Source organism: Balaenoptera physalus, assembly GCF_965194825.1.
Source record: "Balaenoptera physalus genome assembly, chromosome: X".
Classification (NCBI taxonomy): Eukaryota; Metazoa; Chordata; class Mammalia; order Artiodactyla; family Balaenopteridae; genus Balaenoptera; species Balaenoptera physalus.
Window position 1 is genome coordinate 29,939,611 of NC_138903.1, and position 14,794 is coordinate 29,954,404.

General features: G+C 35.6%; 1 protein-coding gene across 5 annotated transcripts in view; it reads right to left on the reverse strand.

The window, feature by feature from the left end:
- DMD (dystrophin) overlaps positions 1-14,794 on the reverse strand; it is a 2,259,822-nt gene that overhangs the window by 1,518,916 nt on the left and 726,112 nt on the right. The gene's annotated exons all lie outside the window — the stretch shown is intronic.

The window sequence follows — 14,794 nt, forward strand, 5'->3', positions numbered from 1 at the left end:
GAGATCTATAGTCTAATGGATCTAATTAACTCAACTTTTTGAAAGCTGATCCTATGAAGGAGAGAAAAATTGTTTAAATTATCAGGCAGTTGGGCACTGTTCGGGCAGAAGTAAACACACAAAGAAACAAAGACCACAATTTGCCCTGGGTGGGTACATAAGATTTAACCATTTTGTGTACGTGGAAATAGAATGCATAATCATAGAGGGTTCACCATCCTTCACTCATAAAACATGCTTTCTGCGCATATACATTTTACATGCTGCCTCCGAATGATCCAGTCTCATATTGGATGGTTCAAATTTTAGAAAGGTATGATTTAAATTAAGTTGAAATAGGTCGGTGAAAGCTTTTCATCTATTTTTCTCACTTCTTTACTTGGGAATTATACTGAGGAAAAACAATAGCCACTAATAACATCTAACATTTTTTGGAGTGACTATTCATGAGAAACACTCCACTGAATGAATTGATCTTGTAATTTTTGTGACATTTCTGTGACGTTAGCATTAGTATACTCATCCTACAGATGAAACAGAGACAAAGAGACAAAACAAGAAGATGATAAAACCAAGATTTTGGCCCAGATCTGTCTAACTCCTGGGGCTCTTGTTCTTTCTATTTTATCAGGCTGCTTCCTTGGCCTTTTCCTCCTTCCATTTGATTATCTTTCAAATATTTTATTTCTTCTGTCATGCCCCCAAATATCTTCTTTTTCTGGTTCAAAGCCTACAATCCCTTCGTATGAAATCATTCACAACTCTTTCATCACCCAAGTTATCAAGAAAGCCCTACTTTATCAATGACAGATGCTTATTGAGCACCAATAAACCTGGGCTAGATGCTAGAGCATACACTAGTAAATGAGATGGATATGACCCCAGCCCTTGTGGAACTTTGAGTCGAGCAGGGAACACAAATATTCCTAAAAGGTAATGCTACAGAGAAGCAGTAAAAGGAACCCAGGAGCACATAACCATGGGAATTCCCATAGTCTGGGGATCAGGAAATACTTCCCTCAAAATGTCAGGTGATGGGTCTAACATTAGCCTTGGGTGACTGGGCTCTTCTCATCCACTCCTTTGATCACACACAAACGTTACATTTCACAGAGCTCAAGAAGAGCCCTCGTTTCCAGGCAAAAGACATCTCCAAAGCTTCTAAGATTGAAGACAGAGGATTCAGGTTCTCCCTACAGCCAGGTAGCCATGTCCAAGACAAGTCCTGATAGGGCCTAGGTGCTTCACTTAACGATAACACTGACCCCTGCAAGAAGTCCACCAGTCCCTCCATGCCAGGCTTTGGGAATCAAACCACATATGTGCTTTTACAAAGATAACTACAAGTTATTCTTTTGAAATTCTACTTGAATAGTTCTAATTAAAATTTTCAGGGGAAAAGAAATGACAAAACACTAAGATACTAGAACTTTTAAAAAGCACTTTTAGTATATATAATGTACAGGTAGATCTTAAAACAACAGTGCCATTCTCATGAAATAAGGAAAGCTTTCTATTAATAAGTAAAGAAAATGAATGTGTGCTTTATAATAATTCTGTCAAGAACCTCATATATAACCCGGAATAACTTGGCATTTGGGGGATAATATTAAGATTTCATTTTCAAATTGGTTGAAGTTCGACAATGCCTTGAAAATGCTATTTTGGTTTGTTTTGTTTTCCAGGAGCAAAATTTTACAGATGCATTTGAGAAGTGAGTAGCTTCTAAACTTATGGACAAAAACAATATTGCACACTGAAATGTGTCAGGTTTTGAAGAAAATAAAATATAGTTAGTTGACAGAAATACTTGCTGTTATTAAAAATATATATCTAGATAGGCAGATAGATAGATAGATAATAAAGTCTGGCAAACCAGGAGGGATGTGGGCGGTAAAATGTTCATTGAAGGAGAAGGGCTGGGACTTGGAAAGGAGTAAGTCTAGGGGCAAAGAATAAAGCGTGAACCCCAAGGCCATAAGGATCATCTAGCATCCAAGATATGAGGACTAGAAAGCTTATGCTTTTAGGCAAGGAGCCTAAACAAAGGTCAAGAAGGCAAACAGGATCTTGCTTTGATACAAACGTATCCACACAGACAAGGTATTGATATTTTATAATTCTCCCTTTTAAACTGGAATCAAACAAAATAGAGAGGGAGGGAAGGACTGCAGGCTAATCAGAGCGCACATCTAGTTGGGGCACCTAGAAAGCAGTGAGGTGATAGAGAAAAAGACAGTTTTTGGTATCATATATAACTTTCAAACTCATGCAATCAATGATATATTAAAGTATCACAACTGAAATCGAATTTATATTTGTTATATCCACCACAATCTCTAACAGGGTGCTTCTCAAAATGTTCCAGTAAAGCATCCTTCAACAGATGAGACTGAATTTATTTACCCCGGAGCCTGGCAGTGTAAAGTACATAGGGACTGCAGGTTCAAAATTTCTATGAAAGCATATGTTTTATGTTAAGAATTCATGGAGATTTTGTCTTCCTCTCTTAATGCATGTTTAACTTAAAAGTAATTTCAAGCACTTTGACTGAAATTTCCCCTCCTATGGTCTAATTAAAGTGATGCTCAATGAAATGTACAATATTTAGCCTGTAACTTCATGGATGTTCAGGTGTTTAGTCTTATTCCTCCTGGACTATGAATACCCTAGAGAAAGCAAAACATCTCTTTTCTCTGGAATGGTTTTCATTTCTTTCCTAGATTCAACTCCTCATTCCATAGCACTATAGGTATGATGTAGCAAAAGTAGCACACATTTCTGAGGCAGAAATAGCTGATTTTTCGAACCCAAGTCTCCTATTCACTAGCTGCATTGTCTCCGGCAAGTGACTTAGTCTTTCTGAGGGACAATTTATTCATTAGTTTCAACAGAATGTGGACTGAAATAATAGCACATCAGTCTTAAGCCTCTGAAACAGTGTAGGTGTGCTGTACAGACTTGGCAAATAGTAGGTACTCAATCAATATAGGATGATTTTTTTCTGTTTTATTCTACTATTCCTTGGCTTCTCTTTCTTTGGCCAAATACTAGATATAAATACAATTATGCTTAATTATTGAATCTATCAGAAAATACAGAGCTCAGATACAATGTGTTCTGTTTTCTCTTAGTTTGGTACCCCTGTAAGAGTGAAAGTCAAGGAGGGAAGGTGTCCCTCCATATTCAATTACTAATACTAGTACATGTGGATGGCAAAGGGGAAACACTCGGAGCCTTTAAGCTCTTTACCTTTTTGTTGTTGTTGTTGTTGTTCTTTTGCTTACTTTTCATTAAATCTTCTGTTTTCCTCCCTTTTTATCTCCTATGAAAGACATCCACCATGTCTTTTTGCTGCAAGTGACACTTACTTCATGAAAACAGTATTATTTCTTTAAAAATTCCCTATCTTTAATGGCTTTCTTTTCAAGTGTATATGAAAATTATTTTATAAGACACATAAAACATTAAATGTGCCTTGGGTCATATGACCCTGTGGCTCTCTATCTTGAATCCCTTTCATGACTAATATTTTCTTTAAAAAGTGAACTTTTGGTATTACTTAGCAGTTTCCTACATTCACTTACATATTGAATTCTTCCTTGCTAACCCAAATATCAAGATGAAAGGACCATAAAATGAGACAGCAATCCTTCCAGATCATTGTCAGGACGATATAAAGAAATTCAGCATTTATATCAATTTCTTTATATTTTTTTTACAGACAGTGTTCAAAAAGAAACTCAGACAGGTTGATTGGTAACTGGCATAAACAAAGTGAAAAAATCAAAGTAAAAAAATTGAGAAAGGGACAGAAATGAATTGAAAAATATTTAAATAGTTTCTGACTCTTCAGAGTTGTGTCAATCTTTTAACCCGTAAATACACAGAGATCAATACCATGTTGCACTAAAAGAAACGTGAAGAGCACAGGAATAATTTAACATGGCCTTCTGGTGGTAGAAAAGTCAGCCTCTGGACATCTGTGTTGCTGAGAAAATCTAGATACTTCTCTGTGATTCTGAATCTTTAGCTATTAGAAACACCAAGAGCAAGAAAAGCACCAAAGAGGAGAGCAAATTTGATTCCAGACTTATTGGTTAATCCTGTTGACCAGCTCCCGTAAAAATAATGCAACCCACTGTAATATAAATAGGCAGTTTTCATAGATGATTGTTTTCTTAAGCATGAGTTGTAAAAAGTATTTCATAAGATAATTTTATTGAGGTATAATATACATACAGGAAAGAACACATATCTAAAATGTTAGCTCAGTGAATGTTCACAAACTGAAGACATTCATATTATCATCACCCCCGTGGAGAAAAAGAATATGATCAGCATCCTCAGAGCTTCCTCACACCCCCTCCTGTGTACTAGCCCTTTCAAGGATGACTACTCCACTGACTTTTAATACCATAGATTAGTTTTGCCTTGAAAGGAATCTCTTAAAAACAGAAGAATAAGGCTGGTTTAGTGTCTCATTTTGGGAAACTAATAATTGAAAGACATATGGTTTAGGAAGAGAGAATTTGGAAAGAAAAAAAAAGTTGCAATGATGAAATATGTTTTACAAAGCACAGGGAAGTACTGTAATACAATGAGTAAGAATATTCTCTCTGCCCCAGAATTCCTTGGTTCAAATCCCAGCTCTGCCATATTTCATGTGTGTGATATGAGCAAGAAACTTAATCTCTCTGGGTCTTACCTTTTATCATCTGTAAAACAAGGATGTAGTATTACCTAGCTTGTGGTGATGCTGTGAAGATTTAAATGCATTTGGAATAGTGCTTTGCTCTAAGATATACTCAATAAATGTTAGCCATCATGAATTTATTCCAAATGTTTAACCCTAATAATCCATATTTTCCAAAATTTCCTTGGAATTTTTGGCTCAAAGTAACAGAAGGGGTCAACTTCAAAGTATTAGTATGGGGATTAAATGAGTTAATAAATATAAGGTGTCCAGCATGTTTCCTGGCATAGGAAATGCTCCATAAACCCTAATCACATTTCACATTTCCCCCTTTCGTTAAATGTCATCACCTGGAAATAGAGAGTAGGACTCTCCTTTGAGGGTGCCAGGATCCTAGCAGGACTTGGTTAACTTGAGGAGAGTTAATAGGGAACAATTTTAAAAGGTGAGGGCAGGGTATAAAGAAACCACCAAAACTGGTAATAGAGAAGTGCAATTATCCCTCCTAGACACATAGGAAAGAAGAGAAAGAGAGCGGTTATTGGTCCATGAACAAAGAGAGAGCCGAGAGAGTCACCTGACATGAGCTTTGATATTTCGGTGATGAATGCAGCTATCTTGTGGTAAATAAATGCCCTGATATTTCTTTCCTCCCTTCCTCTGATCTCCTGTAAATGCTCCCAAGAGCCAAAACCAACTGGAAGCCAGAGAGCAAGGGAGTCTGCTGATATCATCCACAGAGGTCAGCCTCCCAGGGAAGAGAAAGGCAGAGAGTGGTCCCAGAGGGATAAACCAAAGACATTCAATACCCCAGACAGGGAAAAAAATTCCCTTGATCCACAGGATCAATGTCAGGGATGCCCATGTCAGAAAATAAATGAAGGCCCCAGTGCTTCTCCCCAAACTGCCTATATTATTTCTATCTCTGGTAATGTTGTTTTAAAGACCCAAATGTATCACTGGGACACTTTCTCTCCTATAATAGGGGTATCAAAGTACTGGAATGTTTAGCGGGCTTTAACAGATGAAAATTAACATATATTATTCATTGTTCCTGAGCATCAAATATTTTAAAACTTCTAGGTACCAGAAATAGCACTAAAAACTGGGCTGCAAAGATAATGTTTTAAAAAATCCAAGTTATTCCTTGGAGCTAAGAAGTGCTCAAGAGCTAAGTTCGATAATATAATAGTTTTACAGTCTCTCCAGGCATAAAGTGTTATTTGGCAGTAACTCTTTATAAAACATAGTCACTAGGATCCAGTGTGTATGTTACACTATTACGTATACAAGAAGAGACTCAACCAGATTGCACATTAGAACTTTCAACAGCAGCCACAACAATGCTTAATGGAAATCAAGTCATTACCTGCAAACGGTCTATTATAAAACCCCAAGTAATGTGTGCTTAACCAAGAGTCAGCATGGTTTGTTGTCTGATCAGGTCTTCATTTAATATGGTTTGTAATAAAACTGAATTCTTAACCCAGGCCTGTGTTTTCTCATCTGTAAATTAGATAGATCAGTACTAATTCAATTACCAGTTATCCTGAAACAAAAATTAGTAAAATTATGTGTAATTTTTATCTTGTATTTCTAGTTATAATGTTAATATAATTCACAAATAGCTATTTTAAAATATGTAGAAACCTTATAAACCATGATTGTAGCTAATTCTGTTATATCACCTTTAAATACCCCCTATAAATTTAAAATTATGAAAGTTAAATTCAGTTTTTATTGAATCACAAAGGTATAAGATTTAAGCTTGAGATAGCCAGGGAGGGAAATGGAGATTGGTTATATTCTATCCCAGTAAAGGCTTCTGCAACAGAAGAAGTACAGTATAAGGTTTGCAAGATGAAGCACTTCATTTCAAAGCATCTAAATAACACTCTGATTCTTCAGAAAGAAAAAAAATACTGTGACACAATGGGCACACTCACTAGAGAAATGCCAACCATTAGCACTTAGCTTCCCGCAAAATGCAGAGGGAGAAAGAGCTATTCAGACTTGTTCAGATCCGATGGAATGAGACTTTATGGTCAAAAGACATCTGCAGATGACTTTAATTAATAAATGTAAATTTTATTTATAAAATTAATATTCTTAAAATTTCTCAAATACATTGCAGTGCAATTGTGTGTGGACAATTATGTGAAAAGACACAGCCTCTTCCTAATCATTCCCTGCCCCTACCTACTAGAAAGTCAGCCTTGGGCTATTCATTCTCTCTTCTTCCATGCTTATGAGGTGAGTCTGCCAATAAACAGTGCAAAATCAAGGGAACAGGAAACACACAGAAAGGAAAAAAGTCACGTAGGATGGAATAATTAAATAAGACCTTCTGTCCCCATTATACCCCTATTCCCTTCTGATAGGTTGAACCGTATGAAATTTTAAATTCTGCAATCAAATATGATCGAAAACTGGCCATTTCACATGATTCAACCTCATATATTTTGTAATGACATGCGTAATAAACATTCAGTGTTTAGTTTAAGTCAGCCGCATTTCTGTGCACTGTACATGGACTATTTTAATTAATTCTCATAACAATCAATTAAAATCAATCCCATTTTACAGATGACAAAACGTGAGACATAGAGAACTAAGTAACAGCAAATAAGTGGTAGATATGAATCCAAACATAGGTGGTATATTTCCAGATTTATTAACCATTCTCTACTTTGTAACTGCTGTTTGAGCTGGCATTCTTTGACGACAATGCCTTTCAGGGTCAGTGTTAGATAAGTTTTACTTGTGTATTTTCATAATGTCTTTCAATAAAATAAGGATAATTTAACTAATTTATTCTTTTTCTTTCCCCTGAGGTTTCTGAAGGTCAGATACAGTTACATAACCTACAAACAAAATTGCTTCTAATTTTAGGTTGAATTAGTAACTGAAGGGTGATAACAGTGATAATTCTACATATGTACGTTAGAAAAATTCTTCAATGTCTTAAATTTCTATTGTTATATCACTCTTTAGGGGGATGCCTCAATGAATCCAGTAAATATTGTTCTAGAGACTAAAACAAATTTTTAACATGCAGAACTCACTCAAAGGTATATGGAAAATCTGGCTTTTTAATGTAATTAAATTAAAACACAAAAGCAATTGCCCCCCACACTAAAAACCTAGGAGGCTATAAATCAACATATAATAAATATAATTCTTAAAAATGAATAGGATTGAATAATAGTAAATAGAAGGAAAAGCTTTACCCATGTTTTTAGTGCAGTTATTTCTTGAGAGATCCACTCAAACATGCCAAGTACTTATTGAAAGTCTTCCAAGTGAGATTCATGCAGTTACATGTTAAAGAATATAGCACTTGGGGTCAAATAGGCCTTCATTTAATTGTAATTCTAACTTTTCCCAACTGTGTGAACTTGGATAAATGATTTAGTAATTTGTTTGTTTCCCTCCTGTGTCAAAGGAGGGAGAGTAAGTTATTCAATTAAATGTAACAGCTATTATTCAACTACTTTTTATTGTGCCCAGTACTGGGAATAATTGGGAAGATAAAAGATAAAAAAGATACTGCCATTGTTTTTTCAGCTTTAGTCACAATCTATGAAGGATGTATGCAGTTAAGCAAAGATATGTATAGCACTGTATTATAACCCTATCAATAGTGGTGTTGTAAGCATGGTGCCAACACAAATAAGAGATGTCATCTTCACTTGAGAAGATAAGAGAAGCAGAAATCCTAGAACTGAATTTACAACATTGAATAGGAAATTAACAAGGAGATGTGAAAAGAGGAGAAGAATGCCAAGCAGAGGGACATTTCAGATGCTAAGATTCAGATAAATTAAATTACATTAAACCATGAAAAATCAGGTCTTAGAACACAGGGTATATGGAGGGATGGGAGATGATGAGACTTGAGATGCATGAGACACCACAGCAAAGGGGACTTGGTCTGCCAACCTAAAGGAGCTTGAGCAAATATTTAATGGTCATTTGTTTTCATTCTTTTGAACAGGTAGGTAATTTTGAAGTGTTTACCATATTTTTCACATCAATATTTAGACTGATGTCTTAAGGTAGTTAACCTTATTTAGGAAAGGCCAATATAGACATTGTTTAGAGGTGAATTTTGGAGTCCTAATAATTCAAGAGAACTATTCTTGTGTGGAAATATTACTTGACAAGGGAGTCATGTGGTTCAGGAGCAACTGCTCTAAATTATAAATATGAGCTCCTTAAAATTCTAAGCAGTTATCTACCTTTCCACTGGAACTTCTTTTTGCAGAAGCAGAGGTCACAATCTGTGGTAGATTAACCACAAAACTGGGCCAACTATTTCATCCTTTCCTGAATCCATGCCCTTTGCAGCAGGACTTTGCTGCTCCTCTCATGAGGAGGTGGTTTCTATTTCTCTACCTCTGGAATCTGGACTGGCCATTGCCTTAGTCTGGCCAATAGAATGCAGTGGAAGTTATGTTGTTCTACTTCCAAATGTAGGCCTCACAAAGGCTTGAACACTTTTGCTCTCTTGGTCATGCTTCCCCCTTCATCATAAGAACATGCCTTAGCCAGATAACTGGAAGGTGAGACATGTGAAGCAGAACCAAGTTACCCCAGTAGTCCCAGATAAGGTCACCCCAGACTGGCTGACAACCAGACATGTGGGAGAGCTTAGCCAAGATCAGCACAGCCACCTGGTCAAACCACAGCTAGCTAGAGACACATAAATAATCCCAGCAGAGAGCTGAAGAACTTCCTGGCTGATCTGAAGAGCTGAAAGAATAATAAATACTTGTTGTTTTAACCTACTGAGTTTCAAGGTAGCTTGTTACACAGCAATAGTGAATTGATACATGTTCATATATGAATGCTTGTTTCTACACAGGAGGAAGAAGTCTGAAAAATTAAACTGTATTATAAAGACTGATAAATTATTTATGGAATATTTTTAAAGGAGCCCTTTGTGCAGAAGAACTCCAAGCTAGAAAACATTTCACTGCTCAAGTTGAAAATGGGCAAAAAGCCATTATCTGTAGAGATTTGACTCAATGAATTATCTGGAAAAGAGCACAGTCAATATACTCTACAGAGCTCCTTCAATTCCATCTTGCAAAAAAAATAAAAAATAAAAAGTTCAACAAAGCCCTATTTTTAAAAATTCTCAGCTTCATGGAGCAATTAAAAAAAAAACAGTGTCAATCTTAAGATTTATAATACTACCTTTAATAAAATGTAGGGTTTTTTTTTAACTCTTTTGTGGTAGTTATATGTTGTAAAAAAAAAAACAAAGATTGTATTTCTTGCTCAACATGCTCATTTGAAGTTCACTTGAATCTTATGAGAAGTTAAGAAAAGGAAGACTTTTTCATTCTCCTGTTTGCTAGATTTTTACTCTGTTGTCACTTTAGATAAAAATTCCTGTTTATCTAATTTTCTTCATTATAAGTTCTAATTTGTAGCGGTTTATCATTCAGATGTTTTCAAAATAAAAATAGTGAATCCAAAAGAATTCTCTCTGAATTAAACTGTCACCTTTGGTTAGTGTTTCTAGAATAATACACTTCTAAATAAATTAAGCTGAATAACAGCCAAGGGAACTAGGTAGGTTTGACACTTTTTCCTCCCAAAGCTCATGAGAAAAATTTTAAATTGTCTTGTACATTAACTAGAAAATCTTAGTAGGCACTTGTTTATTTCAAAAAAAAAATCGAAAAAATAGTTTAATAGCTCTTTAAATAGAAGTTTTATACCAGGACTTTTCTACTAATACATGACTTAACTGTAAAAGGTGCCTAATTTAGTAATTCATTTTTATCAATACCAAACATTTCCTCATTATAAAATACTGCTGTGCAAAATGTTTTATTTTATGAGCACAGCAACTGTCCAAAAATACTATTGAGCAAAAAGGAAACAAACTATCTTGGCTTAAAAATATAAGAATTACCAGATTTTAAAAATAAAGCATACCCAACAGGCACATGAAAAGATGCTCAACATCACGAATTATTAGAGAAATGCAAATCAAATCTACAATGTGGTATCACCTCATGCCAGTTAGAATGGCCATTATCAAAAAATCTAGAAACAATAAATGCTGGAAAAGGTGTGGTGAATATGGAACCCTCCTGCACTGTTGGTGGGAATGTAAATTGATACAACCACTATGGAAAACAGTATGGAGGTTCCTTAAAAAACTAAAAATAGAACTACCATATGACCCAGCAATCCCACTACTGGGCATATACCCTGAGAAAACCATAATTCAAAAAGAGACATGTACCACAATGTTCATTGCAGCACTATTTACAATACCCACGACACGGAAGCAACCTAAGTGTCCATCGACAGATGAATGGATAAAGAAGATGTGGCACATATATACAATGGAATATTACTCAGCCATAAAAAAAAACAACAAAATTGAGTTATTTGTAGTGAGGTGGATGGACCTAGAGTCTGTCATACAGAGTGAAGTAAGTCAGAAAGAGAAAAACAAATACCGTATGCTAACACATATATATGGAATCTAAAAAAAAAGAAAAAAAATGGTACTGATGAACCTAGCTGCAGGGCAGGAATAAAGATGTAGACATAGAGAATGGACTTGAGGACACGGGGTGGGAGGGGGAAGCTGCGGCGAAGTGAGAGTAGCATAGACATATATATACACTACCAAATGTAGAATAGTTAGCTAGTAGGAAGCAGCAGCATAGCACAGGGAGATCAGCTCGGTGCTTTGCGATGATCTAGAGGGATGGGATAGGGAGGATGGTAGGGAGGCTCAAGAGGGAGGGGATATGGGGACATATGTACGCATATGGCTGATTCACTTTGGTGTACAACAGAAACTAACACAGTATTGTGAAGCAATTATACTCCAATAAATATCTATTAAAAAACAAAGAATACCAAAACTTATCAATTTTTTAAAAGGTTGGTGCTCACTCACCTGGTTGAATGAACTTTCTCAGTCTCTTAAATTTAAATACTACTGGGAATGCATTAGCAATCTATTATTGAACTTGGACTGTAAGATTCGAGATGGAGGTTTAAACATAAACTTAAAATTAAATTTAAAATCGAAAAAAATAATTTTAATTGGTTTTAAAAATGGCTCCTTCTGATTTTAAAACCAGTGAATGTACTTTATGAAAAAGAATGATATACAGAAAAATATTGCAAAGAAATAAAAGGTATAATCTCACCACTCAACCAGTGTCAACATGTTGGTATATTTTTGCAGTTTTTCTTCTATTCATATATAAGCACATTTTTTTCAAACTTGAATTATCTTATATTTCTAGTTTTTCTCTTCTTCTTTGTCTTCCTCTTCTTCTCATCTTCCTCCTTCATTCCCTGTTCTCCTCCTTCGTCAACCAAGGTGCCATTTTTGACTGTTTCTTAATTAAACCAAGATGTTCTAAGAATTTTATGATCAGTGCCAAACTTATTCTGTTTGATATTGTAAGAAATTAGTGAGAAAGGTATTGCTTCTACCTTTTTAGACATGAGGATATTAAGATTCAGTAGTCTTAAGTAAATTCACCAAGGTGTTTAAACTCAGATTCAAATCTATTTCCTCTAACTATGAAGGCTATATCTTCGTCCCTACCCCACTTTCTTGTTTTTTGTTTGTTGATTTTTTTAAACCTCATATGATAAACATTTCCCTGCATAACAAAATCTATGAAAAAATTTTTGAAAAAAAAAGAAGGCATCGTGGTGAAGCCTGCACACATATTCTATTAAAAATAGATTCTTGTACTGGCATCCTCCCAACTATGGTTCCATTAAGGGCTCACAGTCATGTTTATCTTAGACTGTATTATAAGGACCAGAAACTAAAATGTGCCTATGTCTAAGATGAAAAGATGACTCTTCAAATCGAGCCAATTTGGGAGTTTGCAAATCATAGTCGACCCTCTAGGTATTTATCATCATGTAGCACTGGGAATTATCCTGACTTCCTCATTTTATGGAATATACTGAGCATGGTATGATTGTTTTCAGAAGGATTTAGAAGCTAATTTATCAAAAGCCTATTCTTTGATATTTATGTTAATCAACCTTTGATAATTCTGCCCATTTCTTATTTTATCCCTAATATAATTGTGTGGGCAATCCATGAGGAAATAAATCAACAGGAATTGATTCATTAATGAATGTGTGTAAAAAATAACACAGAATACTAAATATTGTTATCTGTTTTAGTTCACAAAACAGGCATCACCTTTTATAACACTTCAATTACTACCAACAACCTTCTCATAAGCCAATCTTAAGAGCTCCTTCGAGGCACTTAAAAGTATACATGATCATTAAAATGGACTTTGCCTTCTTTAATGTAATCTTTAGTGGCTAAAATCAATTTGACCACAAATTAGTCTATAAAAAACAACTGGGCTTAATATGGGAAAAACAGCCATGGTAAAGTGCTGCAATCTTCTTGTATTTTTATGCATGATCCATTATGAACTGAAGAAGAATAATAGCAATTCTAAGGTTTTAAGGATAAACACTTGTTCAAGAGATACATAATAGACAACACATGTCAATAATAATCAAAATGAGAAACAAAACAAAATGATGCAGAAACATAATATCCACACTTTTACAAAACCTAAAGGCAGTAATAAATGGCACAGCTTGTCAATGGCTAACATGCACACCTGGGATGAAACCATCATAACAACACCCAGAATCCCATTGAACAAAATTGCCAGTTGTAACCAGAATCTAATCAATAATGAAGCCCAGCCCTATTGTTTTTTGTTTGTTTGTTTGCTTGCTTAGTCAATGTTTTGAAGATTCTTCATACCATATCCTATCATTTTGAAAATGCCTTTTCCTTGGTTCCTTGCTATAAACTTCAATTCCAACTCTGGATAGAACCACTCTCCTCCAATCTGCAACCTTTTTTTCATACCTTTTTCCATATATTTATTCCTTTCTATCTTGGTCCATTTTTCCTCTCACCCTCACCATCAGCCTACCTTCTAACTCTTTCCTCAGTGTCTTCTGAAACCCTAAAGTATTTTGAAAAGCTGCCTTTATGCCCTCAGTCTCAGTTATCCCACCACAAGCTCTTCTTACTTAGAATTTAATCTTCATTTTAATTTACCTGCAATCATAACAGGTTAAAGGCTTACCTCCTTTTTCCCCTTGCTATGATTTAAATTTTTGTGTGCCATCCAAATTCATATGTTGAAATACTAATACCCAGTGTGATGGTATTAGGAGGTAGGGCCTTTGGGAGGTGCTTTAAGTCATGAGGCTGGAGCCCTCATAAATGAGATTAGTGCCCTTATGAAGGAGGCCCCACAGAGCTCCCTAGCCCCTTCCACTATGTGAGGATACAACAAGAAGACCTTCACCAGAACCTAATCATGCTGGCACCCTGATCTTGGACTTCCAGGACTCTCCAGAACTATCAGAAAAAATTTTCTGTTGTTTATAAGCCACCCAGTCTCTAGTATTTTTTTTATAGCAGCTTGGAGAGACCAAGACATACCTCATATTTAAGATCATATGGCAGGTTAATATTTTGACATATTAACTGGTGCTTTGCCCCAACTCTTGGAATCTATACATGTGTACTTTCCCAAGTATAAGTTTGTTACCATGAAAAGAAAAAGACACAAAGGCTTAAATATTATGTTTCTACATAACATCTGAAATCTATGGCAAAAATCAGAGCTGTGCATTGCAAAATCCTCAGACTGTTGAGTACAATGACATATTATCTATCCCATAAATAAAAGAGTTGGGAAAACTGTATATAGAAGCAAGTGTGCCTCATCCCAAAGGAGATAAAGTTTAACAGCTGGAAAAAGGACAGGATTGAAATGGATTATGGTGAATAAGACAGATAGCCTTTATTGTGAGTTTCTGAGAAGGACTCCATTATCCCTCTCCTGCTCTGAGTTCAAGTCCCAGAAAACCTACATATGTTGGGGACAATCCTAGATCTGAGAATACCTGTGCCTGGCTTGTTAGCATATGCACTGGGAGATCAGAGAGTCCTCCCTCCACCCCCTATCTCTATAGCACCAGTGCAGTAGAAAAGGCAACAGCAACGATGAGTCAAGTGTCAAAGCAGGTAAGGCTGAAGGG